This window comes from Rhinoraja longicauda, chromosome 3 (assembly GCF_053455715.1).
Source record: "Rhinoraja longicauda isolate Sanriku21f chromosome 3, sRhiLon1.1, whole genome shotgun sequence".
In the NCBI taxonomy this organism is placed as follows: Eukaryota; Metazoa; Chordata; class Chondrichthyes; order Rajiformes; family Arhynchobatidae; genus Rhinoraja; species Rhinoraja longicauda.
Genome location: NC_135955.1, coordinates 5839965 through 5854724, shown reverse-complemented (window position 1 = coordinate 5854724; position 14760 = coordinate 5839965). Strand labels below are relative to the sequence as shown.

The following is a 14760-nucleotide window of genomic DNA, read 5'->3' as shown; positions in this document are numbered from 1 at the left end:
AAGGGCCTGTTTCCGCACTGTATCGCTAAACTAAACTAAATGGCTCAAAAGATTTAGACATGGCTGAAACATTGAGAACTGGAGCGACACAGTACGGGTGTCAAGGTTTACGGGGAGAAGGCAGGAGAATGGGGTTAGGACGGTGTGATAGATCAGCCATGATTGAATGGCGGAATAGACCTGATGGGCCGAATGGTCTAATTCTACCACTTATGCCTTAGGACCTTATGGCATAATCAGGGGCCACAGTTTAAGAATAAGGGGTAGGCCATTTAGAACGGAGATTAGGAAAAACGTTTTCACTCAGAGGATTCACTCAGGGGAAGGCAGTGGAGGTCAATTCTCAGGATGCTTTCAAGAGAGAGCTAGATAGAGCTCTTAATGATAGCGGAGTCAGGGGGGTATGGGGAGAAGGCAGGAACGGGGTACTGATTGGGAATGATCAGCCATGATCACATTGAATGGCCGTGCTGGCTCAAAGGGCCGAATGGCCTCCTCCTGCACCTATTGTCTATTGTCTATTGTCTATAAGTGGGTAAGTGTGAGGTTATCCACTTTGGTAGTAAGAATAGGAAGGCAGATTATTATCTGAATGGTGTCAAGTTAGGAAAAGGGGACGTACAACGAGATCTGTGTGTCCTAGTGCATCAGTCACTGAAAGGAAGCATGCAGGTACAGCAGGCAGTGAAGAAAGCCAATGGAATGTTGGCCTTCATAACAAGAGGAGTTGAGTATAGGAGCAAAGAGGTCCTTCTGCAGTTGTTCAGGGCCCTGGTGAGGCCGCACCTGGAGTACTGTGTGCAGTTTTCGTCTCCAAATTTGAGGAAGGATATTCTTGCTATTGAGGGCGTGCAGCGTAGGTTCACTAGGTTAATTCCCGGAATGGCGGGACTGTCATATGTTGAACGACTGGAGCGATTAGGCTTGTATACGCTGGAATTTAGATGGATGTGAGGGGATCTTATCGAAACATATAAGGAGTTGGACACGTTAGGGGCAGGAAACATGTTCCCAATGTTGGGGGAGTCCAGAACCAGGGGGCACAGTTTAAGAATAAGGTGTAGTCCATTTAGAACGGAGATGAGGAAAAACTTTTGCAGAGTTGTAAATCTGTGGAATTCTCTGCCTCAGAAGGCAGTGGAGGACAATTCTCTGAATGCATTCAAGAGAGAGCTAGATAGAGCTCTTAAGCATAGTGGATTCAGGGGGTATGGGGAGAAGGCAGGAACGGGGTACTGATTGAGAATGATCAGCCATGATCAGATTGAATGGTGGTGCTGGCTCGAAAGGCCGAATGGCCTCCTCCTGCACCTATTGTCTATTGTCTACTGTCTATAATGGCGCAGTGGTGTAGTTGAGATCCAGGTTCGATCCTGACTACAGGTGCTTTCCGTAAGGAGTTTGTACGTTTGTACGTTCTCCCCGTAACCAAGTGGGTTTCTTCCAGGTGTTCTGTTCCCCTCTCACTTGCCAAAGGACTGGCAGTTTGTGGGTTAATTTGCTTCTGTTAAAATTATACCTAGTGTGTAAGAAGTTGGATATCATGGACCTAGTGAATGGGCGATCGATGGTCGGCAAAGTTACTCAAAAGACGTGCATGTTTGGAGGTTGCACGGACTCGATGGGCCGAAGCGCCTGTTTCCACGCTATTCCTCTAAACTCAACTAAGCTAAACGTGAATGTTTTTGCCCTTGTGCCCTTTTATTCTGAAGGGTTCTGTGCTCTTATGAAATTTGGTCGCAGGATTTGGCCAATATCGAATCTTTTATCATTTCACCTGTGTGTACATTTTGATCATGAGCACTAAGTGAAGTGGCAAACCTTACTCCATTGTTAAAACAAGACCAAAGATACTGTATGCTCAACAAATACGGGCTAGTCAGTTTAATTCAGAGATGGGACACCTCTTAGAAACATTCAGTTCTGTTCAGTTTCAGATTAGTTCATTGTGAACTAATTGTCTGGGTTCACTCCAAAGACGTACAGGTATGTAGGTTAATTGGCTGGGCAAATGTAAAAAATTGTCCCTAGTGTGTGTAGGATAGTGTTAGTGTGCGGGGATCGCTGGGCGGCGCGGACCCGGTGGGCCGAAGGGCCTGTTTCCGCGCTGTATCTCTAAATCTAAAAAAAAATGGTCACGTGTACCGAGGTACAGTGAAAAGCTTTCGTTGCGTGTTATCCAGTCAGCAAAAAGACAATACATGATTACAGTCGAGCCATTTACAGTGTGCACAGGTCAGCTCGGCAGGGTTCCTACTACTGTGCTGCGGACTACCAAACGCTCCGTTCTGGGATCAACTTGGCGGCTAAGGGGGACGGAGGGGGTGAGGGGAGGGGGGGGAGGGGAGGGTGGGGGAGGGGTGGGAGGGGGAGGGGGATGGGGAGAGGAGGGGGGGGAGGAGGGGGTGCTGCACCAATGCAGGAGAGGTTTGGGCCCAACGGGTCCACTTGGTCTAGTATATTACTAAAACTTTCATCTTGTATATATGTGGGTTTGTGGATATATTTGAATGTGGGTTTGTGTTTGATCCCGAAATACAGCCAAAGCGGTACACGATAGCGCAACAATTTTAGGCCCACCCTACTCACCATTCCCCAGCGGTCTCAATTGATCAAGTTTTGTTACATTTTTAAAACAATTAACTTAATAAACTTTAAATAAATGCGCTCCCACCCCCTCCCCCGCCGGGAGGACCGGCGCCCGTCCCAGCTTGCCCCACGCTTGACCTTCCTCCCATGGTGCAGCGCGGCGGCAGAGGGTCAAATAAGATGGCCGCCGTCGCCGTCGAGATGCCGCTGCAGGAGAGGTTTCCACCCAACAGGCCCACGGCTCGCTGTGGCCGCAGCGATGGCTTTGGAAAATGTCCGAAGAAGGGTCTCGACCCAAAACGTCACCCATTCCTTCCCTCCAGAAACGCTGCCTGTCCTGCTGAGCTACTCCAGCATTTTTGTGGTCTCCGCCCGGTGGAAACCCGGGCTGTCGCAGGGAGAACGTGCAAACTCCACACCGACAGCACCCGAGATATATAGACCAAACCCGGGTCTCTGGCGCCGTGAGGCTGTGGCTTTACCAGCTGTGCCACCTGCCTCCCGTAGTCGGGGGAGGGGCAGTGCTTTTTCCGATCTGTTCTTTGTGGTGAAATCCACAGTTTCAATATTATTTGTTGATCCAAAACTTGCCAAATATCGTGTGCTGCAAACATTCAAGATTCAAGATTCAAGATTCAAGATAGCTTTATTTGTCATCCAATATTGGACGAAATTCAGTCACCCACAGTCTAACAATAAAAACATTAAATAGGCATTAAAATTACACAACCCCAAAAACACACAAAAAAAGGAAACATCCATCAAGAAAACATCCATCACAGTGAGTCTCCTCCAGTCCTCTCCTCACTGTGATGGAAGGCCACAATGTCTTTCCCTTCTCCTGCCGTCTTCTCTTGCAGTCAGGCTGTTGTGGTTGCAGGCCGCGCCGGACGGTCCGCAGCGTCCCGAGCCTAAGTGCAGCAGGATACTGTGTGACTCCACTCGAGGTTGGCGTTTCAACAAGTCTCCACGTGGGGTGATAGAACATCCACTCTACCTCCCTCAACTGCCATGGGACTAACGGCAAGTGAGCAACTCCATCCTGGGGCAAGTTGGCCAGATGGAAATGCCTCAATTGATTGGGAAATGGTGCTGCCAGAGCCAAGGTGTCTCTGAACAAGTGGGGATAACATAGACAATAGACAATAGACAATAGGTGCAGGAGGAGGCCATTCGGCCCTTCGAGCCAGCACCTCGGGCGGCCACAGTGGCGCAGCGGTAGAGTCGCTGCCTTACAGCGAATGCAGCGCCGGAGACTCAGGTTCGATCCTGACTACGGGCGCCATCTGTACGGAGTTCGCACGTTCTCCCCGTGACCTGCGTGGGTTTTCTCCGAGATCTTCGGTTTCCTCCCACACTCCAAAGACGTGCAGGTTTGTAGGTTAATTGGCTGGGCAAATGTAAAAATTGTCCCTAGTGTGTGTAGAATAGTGTTAATGTGCGGGGATCGCTGGGCGGCGCGGACCCGGTGGGCCGAAGGGCCTGTTTCCGCGCTGTATCTCTAAAAAATAATCTAAAAAACCTCCATTCACTGTGATCATGGCTGATCATCCACAATCTGTACCCCGTTCCTGCCCTATCCCCCTGACTCCGCTATCTTTATCTAACTCTCTCTTGAAAGCATCCAGAGAATTGGCCTCCACTGCCTTCTGAGGCAGAGAATTCCACAGATTCACACCTCTCTGGGTGAAAAAGTTTTTCCTCATCTCGTTCTAAATAAGTAGTCATCTAGAGAAAAATGGGTTAATTTAAGGCAAGCCAATACGGCCAGTAATGACGAATCCTGTTTAACCAATCTGATTCAACCAATCTGACCCCTTATTCTTAAACTGTGGCCCCTGGTTCTGGACTCCCCCAACATCGGGAACATGTTTTCTGCCTCTAGCGTGTCCAATCCCTTAATAGTCTTTTTATGTTTCAATAAGATCCTCTCTCATCCTTCTAAATTCCGTTGTGTATAATCCCAGTCACTCCATTCTTTCAACGTACGACAGTCCGGCCATCCCGGGAATTAACTTGGTGAAGCATATAACTCCAACGATGCCACCTGCGAATGTGACAATAGACAATAGACAATAGGTGCAGGAGGAGGCCATTCGGCCCTTCGCGCCATTCAATGTGTAAGAAAATAACTGCGGATGCTGGTACAAATCGAAGGTATTTATTCACAAAATGCTGGAGTAACTCAGCAGGTCAGGCAGCATCTCAGGAGAGAAGGAATGGGCGACGTTTCGGGTCGAGACCCTTCTTCGATCATGGTTGATCAATCAATACCCCGTTCCTGCCTTATCCCCTGGATCCCCTGACTCCGCTATCCTTAAGAGCTCTATCTAGCTCTCTCTTGAATGCATTCAGAGAATTGGCCTCCACCGCCTTCTGAGGCAGAGAATTCCACATTGAACCACAAACTATCGAACGCCTACTGAAATGGCCTCAACTGGAAAACCCACGCTGAGCCATCTACAGTGAAGATGCCGAGAAGTGCATTCAGCTCTGGCTGAATGATATCTAAGCTTGTGACGTTGGACTGGGTAAGATGAAGCAGGGGTATCGATGGCCTGGGGCCACGAGCAGACACGATGAAGCTTGAAGTTTAATGTGGAGAAATGAGAGGTGATGCATTTGTTGGAATAACAAGGAGAAGGATATCTCAAGAGAAGTGTTTCAAAAGGGTAGCAGGCCTGGGTACACCTGGGGACATATCGGTGCACGTTATTCGAAGTGACTGGGCAGTTGGAAACGCGGTGACTAAGGTGAATACAACGCTGAGCTTTGTGTTTACCTTAGAGGCATTGAGGATAAAAGCAGGGTCATCAGGCAGCAACTTTATATAACACTGGTCTCACATGGGGCATTGCGTTCAATTCCTGCCATCTCATTCTGGGAAGCATGTGAAACTGTAAGAGCTTGTTTACAAAATAATGTACACAAAATTATCGGCACGGTGGCGCAGCGGTAAAGTTGCTGCCTTACAGCGAATGCAGCGCCAGAGACCCGGGTTCAATCCCGACTACGGGCGCCGTCTGTACGGAGTTTGTACGTTCTCCCCGTGACCTGCGTGGGTTTTCTCGGAGATCTTCAGTTTCCTCCCACACTCCAAAGACGTCCAGGTTTGTAGGTTAATTGGCTTGGTGTATGTTTAAATTGTACCTGGCGCGTGCAGGATAGTTTTAATGCGCTGGGATCGCTGGTCGGTGTGGACTCGGTGGGCCGAAGAGCCTGTTTCCGCGTTCTATCTCTTCTAAATGGGTGGCACGGTGGCGCAGCTTGTAGACCTGATGCCTTACAGCGTCAGACACCAGGGTTTGATCCTGACCTCGGGCACTGTCCGTGTAGGGTTGCCTACGGTCCCGTATTAGCCGGGACATCCCGTATTTTGGGCTAAATTGGTTTTTCCCGTACGGGACCGCCTTTGTCCCATATTAGGCCCAGTGGGGCGCTGTAGGCCCGGACACTGTAGGTCTGGACATTGTAGGTCCGGACACTGTAGGCCCAGACAGTGCAGGTCCAGACAGTGTAGGCCCAGACAGTGTAGGTCCAGACAGTGTAGGCCCAGACAGTGTAGGTCCGGACAGTGTAGGCCCGGATAGTGTAGGTCCACACAGAGTAGGCCTGGATAATATAGGTCTGGACAGTGAAGGCCTGGACAGTGTAGGCCCGAACACTGTAGGTCCGGACAGTGTAGGTCTGGACAGTGTAGGCTCGGACAGTGTAGGCCCGGACAATGTAGGCCCGGATAGTGTAGGTCCAGACGGTGTAGGCCCAGATAGTGTAGGTCCATACAGTGTAGGCCCGGATAATGTAGGTCTGGACAGTGAAGGCCTGGACACTGTAGGTCCGAACAGTGTAGGTCCGGATAGTGTAGGTCCAGACAGTGTAGGCCCGGACAATGTAGGCCCGGACAGTGTATGTCCAGACAGTGTAGGCCCGGACAGTGTAGGCCCGGACAGTGTAGGTCCAGACAGTGTAGGCCCGGATAGTGTTGGTCCGGACAGTGTAGGTCCGGACAGTGTAGGCCCGGATAGTGTAGGTCCAGATAGTGTAGGTCCACACAGTGTAGGTCCGGACAGTGTAGGCCCGGATAGTGTAGGTTCAGACAGTGTATGCCCAGACAGTGTAGGCCCGGACAGTGTAGGCCCGGATAGTGTAGGTCCGGACAGTGTAGGCCCGGACAGTGTAGGCCCGGATAGTGTAGGTCCGGACAGTGTAGGCCTGGATAGTGTAGGCCTGGACAGTGTAGGTCCGGATAGTGTAGGCCCGGACAGTGTAGGTCCGGACAGTGTAGGTCCGGACAGTGTAGGCCCGGATAGTGTAGGTCCAGACAGTGTAGGTCCGGACAGTGTAAGCCCGGATAGTGTAGGTTCAGACAGTGTATGCCCAGACAGTGTAGGCCCGGACAGTGTAGGCCCGGATAGTGTAGGTCCGGACAGTGTAGGCCCGGATAGTGTAGGCACTGTCAAAGATTGCATAGATTGCACAAACAAAGACTGCGTAGCAACCCGGGCGGCCGCCATTGGTGGAGCGGGAGCACGTGGCCGCTGGCTGGGTGAGGTCACGTGGGACGTGGGGCGTGGGACGGTGACGTCACCCTTTGTCCCTTATTTGGGAGTTAGAAAGTTGGCAACCCTAGTTCAAGAGTCTGATTACAGCGGGGAAGAATAAGTTCTTGAATCTGGTGGTTACGTGCTTTAAGCTTTGTATCTTCTGCCCGAAGGGAGAGATGAGAAGAGAGAATAAACAAGAGACAGCATGGTGGCACAGCGAGTGGAGTTGCTGCCTTACAGCGGCAGAGATCTGGGTTCAATTCTAACTGCGGGAGCTGTCTGTATGGAGTTTATATGCTCCCCCCGTGACCTGCGTGGGTTTTCTCCGAGATATTCAGTTTCCTCCCGCACTCCAAAGACGTACAGGTTTGTAGGTTAATTGGCTTGGTGTAGATGTAAATTGTTTCTAATGTGCGTTAATGTGTGGGGATCGCTGATCGGTGCGGGTTTAGTGGGCCGAAGGGCCAGTTTCAGCGCTGTATCTCTAAACTGAACTGAACTAAACTTTAGGTTTGTCTTCTCCAACTTTAGATAGTTCCTCTGTCCCTCTCTATTCCCTCCCCCTTCCCAGTTCTCCCACTAGTCTTCCTGTCTCCGACTACATCCTATCTTTGTCCCACCCCCTCCCCTGACATCAGTCGGAAGAAGGGTCTCGACCCGAAACGTCACCCATTCCTTCTCTCCTCAGGCAGCATCTCGGGAGAGAAAGAATGGGTGACGTTTCGGGTCGAGACCCTTCTTCAGACTGATGTCAGGGGAGGGGGTGGGACAAAGATAGGATGTAGTCAGAGACAGGAAGACTAGTGGGAGAACTGGGAAGGGGGAGGGAATAGAGAGGGACCTATCTCTGAAGTTAGAGAAGTCAATGTTCATACCGCTGGGGTGTAAGCTGCCCAAGTGTCTATATAACCCAACTTCTGGAGAGTGGCTTTACAACGACCAGTACCAGCTCTCAGTCTGTTGAGGCGTTTCCATTCAGCCCAGCTTGATTCGGCACAGGAGGAAGTTCTTCTTTGGCACTTACGGGCATGGACGTCATTGATGGGAGATTGGCTCGTCTCTCTTCCCATAATGCAAATCTAGTACCGTCAGCTTTTCAGCAAAACAAAACTAAAGCCCCCTAAGTTCCTCGTCCCAAACAACACAGTTTGTAGTCCAAAGATTAGATGGTGTTTGTTGTGTTCAAGAGCCAGATGGTTGTCGGGAAGAAGCTGCCCCTGAATCTGGAGGTCACAGTTTTCAGCAAAGGTACTAGAGGAGCAAGATGGGCCACTCCGTCGAAATCGCCTATACTGAAGTGTAGTGCGCAAAGGAGCGTGACGTCCACCATTTTAGTAAGCAAAACCCACCGTTCGCTCTGCCTCTCGCAGTGTGATCAGTGTTGTGGGGGAACAGTATGTGTGATGACACCATTAAAATGCAGAATATATCGCGTCTATCAACTCACAGATTTTTGTTATTTTTCTTTTTAAATGTTTCTGCAGTTTCTGCCGACTAAAATGGCGCCATGACATAACTACAAGAGGAGTTGAGTACAGGAGCAAAGAGGTCCTTCTGCAGTTGTACAGGGCCCTAGTGAGACCGCACCTGGAGTACTGTGTGTAGTTTTGGTCTCCAAATTTGAGGAAGGATATTCTTGCTATTGAGGCGTGCAGCGTAGGTTTACTAGGTTAATTCCCGGAATGGCGGGACTGTCATATGTTGAAAGACTGGAGCGACTAGGCTTGTATACGCTGGAATTTAGAAGGATGAGAGGAGATCTTATCGAAACGTATCAGATTATTAAGGGGTTGGACACGTTAGAGGCAGGAAACATGTTCCCAATGTTGGGGGAGTCCAGAACCAGGGGCCACAGTTTAAGAATAAGGGGTAGGCCATTTAGAACTGAGATGAGGAAAAACTTTTTCAGTCAGAGAGTTGTGAATCTGTGGAATTCTCTGCCTCAGAAGGCAGTGGAGGCCAATTCTCTGAATGCATTCAAGAGAGAGCTAGATAGAGCTCTTAAGGATAGCGGAGTCAGGGGGTATGGGGAGAAGGCAGGAACGGGGTACTGATTGAGAATGATCACCCATGATCACATTGAATGGCGGTGCTGGCTCGAAGGGCCGAATGGCCTCCTCCTGCACCTATTGTCTATTGTATATTGTCTATTGTTTATTGTCTACTACGGTTTTTAGGGTCGAGTGGTCTATCTTGCTCCTCTAGTATCTTTGGTTTTCAGACTCCTGTTCCTTCTTCCCGACGACAGGAATTGAAATGAGAGTGTGGGTCTCTGATGATGCTGCTGGCTGCCATTTTGAGGCAGCGCCCCTCTGTGTTGTGTTGTTGGAAGGAGCACATGTGTGCACATCCTCACAGCTGGGATGAATAATTCATCAACCTTTCCTTGGCTGCACTTTTCATCGTTGTATCTTCCAACTGTAAGGGAACTTGCTGGCAGCTCTCCCCGGGCACAATAACCAAATCGTGCACTTCAGAGACCATTGCTTATCGGCTGGGACTGTTCCTAGCCCCAACCCATCTGAGAGTCTGTTACAAACTAGGCTCGGGAGAAATGTTGTCCTTTGTGACCTTGGCCACTCCGTTCTTGTAAAGCAAAACCCGAAAAGCCGTGCTGTTAGTAGCTGAAAAATAATAATATACTAGACCAAGTGGGCCCAAACCTCTCCTGCATTGGTGCAGCACCCCCTCCTCCCCCCACTCCCCCCCCTCCCCCTCCCTCCCCTCCCCCTCCCCCTCCTCCCTCCCTCCCCTCCCCCTCTTCCCTCCCCTCCTCCTCCCCCTCCCCCTCCTCCCTCCCTCCCCTCCTCCCCCTCCCCTCCCCTCCTCACCCCCTCCCCCTCCCCTCCTCACCCCCTCCCCCTCCCCCCTCTCCCCCTCCTCCCTCCCCTACCCCCTACCCCCCCTCCCTCCCCTCCCCATCCCCTCCCCCTCCCCCCTCTCCCTCCTCCTCCCTCCCCCTCCCCTCCCCCTCCCCTCCCTCCCCCCTCCCCTCCCTCCCCCCCTCTCCCCCTCTCCCCCTCTACCCTCCCTCCCCTCCCTGCTCCATCCCCCCCTCCCCTTCCCCGTTCCCCTCCCCACTTCCCCTTCCCCCCTCTCCATCCCCCTCAACCCACCTTATCCTCTCCCCTCCCTCCCCCCCTCCCGCCACCCCTCTCCCTCCCCTCCTCCCTCCCCCTCCCCTCACTCCTCCCCCTCCTCTCTTCCCTCCTCCCTCCCCTCCCCCTCCCCCCTCCCCCTCTCCCCTCCCCCTCTCCCCTCCCCGTCTCCCCCCCTCCCCTCCCCTCTCCCCTCCCTCCCCTCACCTCCCCCAACCCCCTCTCCCCCTCACCTCCCCTCCCCTTCCCCCGTTCCCCTCCCCTCTTCCCCTCCCCCTCTACATCCCCCTCTACCCCCCTTATCCTCTCCCCTCCCTCCCTCCCCCACCCCCGCCACCCCTCTCACTCCCTCCCTCCCTCCCTCCTCCCTCCCTAGGAGATAGATTTAAACTTTAAAATGTGATTAACTTTAAAGATATAACACCGATTTCAATGAAACTTCTTCCGTTAACACCAAAGGGACGACGGTGAGTAAGGTGGGCCTAAAATTGTTGCGCTATCTTGTACCGTTTTGGCTGTAGTTCAGGAACAAACAAACAAACAAACGAGAGTTTTAGGACATAGATGATGCTAGGCAGATCTAGCCTTTGTTTAAAAGCCTTTTTTTTGTGTGGTTGATGTATGGAAATCTAGCCTGAGTTTGTCATCAACTACAAGGGTGAAAAGGATGATGTTAAAAAGTCGTAGGGCATGGAAACAGGCCCTTCAGCCCAACTCTTTCACGCTGACCATTATGCCGCGTCCAAGAGCTAGTTCCATTTATCACTTTAACACATCTAAACACTTTAACTCCCCCTCCCATTTCCACACTGACCTTTCTGTCCTGGGCGACACGGTAGAGTTGCTGCCTTACAGCGAATGCAGCGCCGGAGACTCAGGTTCGATCCCGACTACGGGCGCCGTCTGTACGGAGTTTGTACGTTCTCCCCGTGACCTGTGTGGGTTTTCTCCGAGATCTTCGGTTTCCTCCCACACTCCAAAGACGTACAGGTATGTAGGTTAATTGACTGGGTAAAATGTAAAAATTGTCCCTAGTGTGAGTAGGATAGTGTTAATGTGCGGGGATCGCTGGGCGGCGCGGACTCGGTGGGCCGAAGGGCCTGTTTCCGCACTGTATCTCTAAAATTTAAAAAAATCTAAAAAAAATAATCTCATATTGGAGGAACAGCACCTCATATTTCACTTGTGCAGCTTACAGCCCAACGGTATGAACATTGACTTCTCCAACTTCCAGTAACCCTTGTTTTTCCCTCTCTCTCCATCCCTCCACCCATCCTAGTTCTCCGACCAATATGACTGACCCCTGATTAAATTTTACATTGTCTGCCTCGTTTCCACCTTCCCCTGGGTAACAATGATCTATTCTACATTTTCCATGGTCTGCATCCCCTTTGATCTCTCATTTTCCACACCTAACTCTTACCTGTCTCTCATTTCCCTCTCCTCATTTTCCTCTCACTCTGAAGGAGGCTCTCAACGTGAAACGTCACCCATCCCTTCTCTCCAGAAATGCTGCCTGTCCCGCTGAGTTACTTCAGCATTTTGTGTCTCTCATCCATTTCTCCATGTTTACTCATATCCTTCTAAACCTTTCCTATCCGAGTACCAGTCCAAGTATCTTTTAAATGCTGCTGTCGTACCTGTCTCAACGACCTCCTCTGGCAGCTCCTTCCATATACCCACCACCCTCTGAGTGAAAAGATTGCTCCTCAAGTTCCTATTAAATCTTTCCCCTCTCACCTTAAGCCTATGTCCTCTGGTCCGTGATTCCCCTACCCTGGGTAAATGACCCTGTGTATTCATCCTATCCATCCTCATCGTGAATCTATACACCTCTGTGATATCTCCCATCTGTCCTTTGAGCCTTGCCAACCTTTCCCTGGAGCTCAGGCCCTCAAGTCTTGGCAATATTCTCGTATGTCTCCTCTGCACTCCCTCCAGCTTATCTATATCCTCCCAACGGCCGTGTGAACGGAACTAAACACAATACTCCAAATGTGGCCTCATCAATGCCTTGTAGAGCAGCAAAATAATGTCCCAACCTCTGTACTCAATACCCTGACTTATGAAGGTCAATGAATCCCATAAGCCTTCTTTGCTACCATGTTCCCAAAACATGTCCCCAAAACATGTTCCCAAACATGTTCCCAATGTTGGGGGAGCCCAGAACCAGAGGCCACAGTTTAAGAATAAGGGGTAGGCCATTTAGAACGGAGATGAGGAGAAACATTTTCAGTCAGAGAGTTGTAAATCCTGGAGTACTGTGTGCAGTTTTGGTCTCCAAATTTGATGAAGGATATTCTTGCTATTGAGGGCGTGCAGCGCAGGTTTACTAGGTTAATTCCCGGAATGGCGGGACTGTCATATGTTGAAAGACTGGAGCGACTAGGCTTGTGTACACTAGAATTTAGAAGGATGAGAGGGGATCTTATCGAAACGTATAAGATTATTAAGGAGTTGGACAAGTTAGAGGCAGGAAACATGTTCCCAATGTTGGGGGAGTCCAGAACCAGGGGGCCACATTTTAAGTATAAGGGGTAGGCCATTTAGAACTGAGATGAGGAAAACCTTTTTCAGTCAGAGAGTTGTAAATCTGTGGAATTCTCTGCCTCAGAGGGCAGTGGAGGCCAATTCTCTGAATGCTTTCAAGAGAGAACTAGATAGAGCTCTTAAGGATAGCGGAGTCAGGGGGTATGGGGAGAAGGCAGGAACGGGGTACTGATTGTGGATGATCAGCCATGATCACATTGAATGGTGGTGTTGGCTCAAAGGGCCGAATGGCCTACTCCTGCACCTATTGTCTATTGTCTGTTGTCTACCTGATCCACCTGCGATACCAGTTTCAGGGAACTGTGTACCTGGTCTCCTGGACCTCACTGCTCTACAACATTCCAGGGCCCTGCCATTCACTGTGAAGTTCCTGCCCTCATTCTCAATAACGCAACACCTTTGCACTTATTTGCGTTATCGGCAGGGTGGTGCAGCGGTAGAGTCGCTGCCTTGCAGCGCCAGAAACCTGGCTGCGGGCGCTGCCTGTACGGAGTTTGTACGTTCTCCCCATGACCGCGTGGGTTTTCTCCGCGATCTTCGGTTTCCTCCCGCACTCCAAGACGTGCAGGTTGTAGGTGAATTGGCTTGGTCACATTGTACATTGTCCCTAGTGTGTGTAGGACAGTGTTAGTGTGCAGGGATCGCTGGTCGGTGCGGACTCGGTGGGCCGAAGGGCATGTTTCTGCACTGTGTCTCCAAACTAAACTAAACTGAACTAGAACCCCACTTACCCAGCTGATCAAGATCTTACTGTAGTTTTTGCTAAACAACTTCAATATCAACAAACTGAACATTAACTTATCAACGGTATGAACATTGACTTCTCCAACTTTAGATAGTTCCTCTGTCCCTCTCTTTCCACTCCCCCTTCCCAGTTCTCCCTCTATCTTCCTGTCTTCTACCACATCCTATCTCTGTCCCGCCACCTCCCCTGACATCAGTCTGAAGAAGGGTCTCGACCCAAAACGTCACCCATTCCTTCTCTCCCGAGATGCTGCCTGACCTGCTGAGTTACTCCAGCATTTTGTGTCTGCCTTCGATTTGAACCAAGATGTGATGGGCAGAAGGTGGTATTTCTGTGCCACAGGTCTCTGTGACTTTAAAAGAGGCAGTCTTGTACTGAATGTTATTCATGACCCTGCCCTGGCGAGATTTCTTTATTCGGTATTGATGGCTGGAAGTATTTCACTGTAGGAATTTGATTCTTCTGACGTTCCATCAAACAAATGTGCTGGTCGGAATGTGACTTGCTTTGAGAAAATTCATTTTGGCTTTGAAAGCCCCGATGGAGATGTCTCACCTAAACAAAATAAACCTCTGCTTGTTTATTGCTCAGATCCAGGATGCTTGATGCTTCCTTTGTGCTCTGAGAGGCTGGGGATTGCAAATAGTCAAAGGAATGGAGACATGCCCCCAAGCTATTAGAAAGGCAGGAAATGTGTAGGAAGGAACCGCAGATAATAGACAATAGACAATAGACAATAGACAATAGGTGCAGGAGGAGGCCATTCAGCCTTCGAGCCAGCACTGCCATTCAATGTGATCATGGCTGATCATTCTCAATCAGTACCCCGTTCCTGCCTTCTCCACTTCGGCCCACCGGGTCCACGCCGCCCAGCGATCCCCGCACATTAACACTATCCTACACACACTAGGACAATTTTTACATTTACCCAGTCCAATTAACCTACATACCTGTACGTCTTTGGAGTGTGGGAGGAAACCGAAGATCTCGAGAAAACCCACGCAGGTCACGGGGAGAACGTTCAAACTCCGTACAGACGGCGCCCGTAGTCAGGATCGAACCTGAGTCTCCGGCGCTGCGTTCGCTGTAAGGCAGCAACTCTACCGCTGCGCTACCGTGCCGACCTAGGTGCAGGAGGAGGCCATTCGGCCCTTCGAGCCAGCACCGCCATTCAATGTGATCATGGCTGATTATTCTCAATCAGTACCCCTTGCAGAGTTGAGAGACATACAGC

General features: G+C 50.5%; 1 protein-coding gene across 3 annotated transcripts in view; it reads left to right on the top strand.

Annotated features, from left to right (window-relative positions):
• Nucleotides 1–14760, top strand: part of LOC144611932 (glycine receptor subunit alpha-3-like) — a 161710-nt gene that overhangs the window by 88093 nt on the left and 58857 nt on the right. The window lies entirely within an intron of this gene.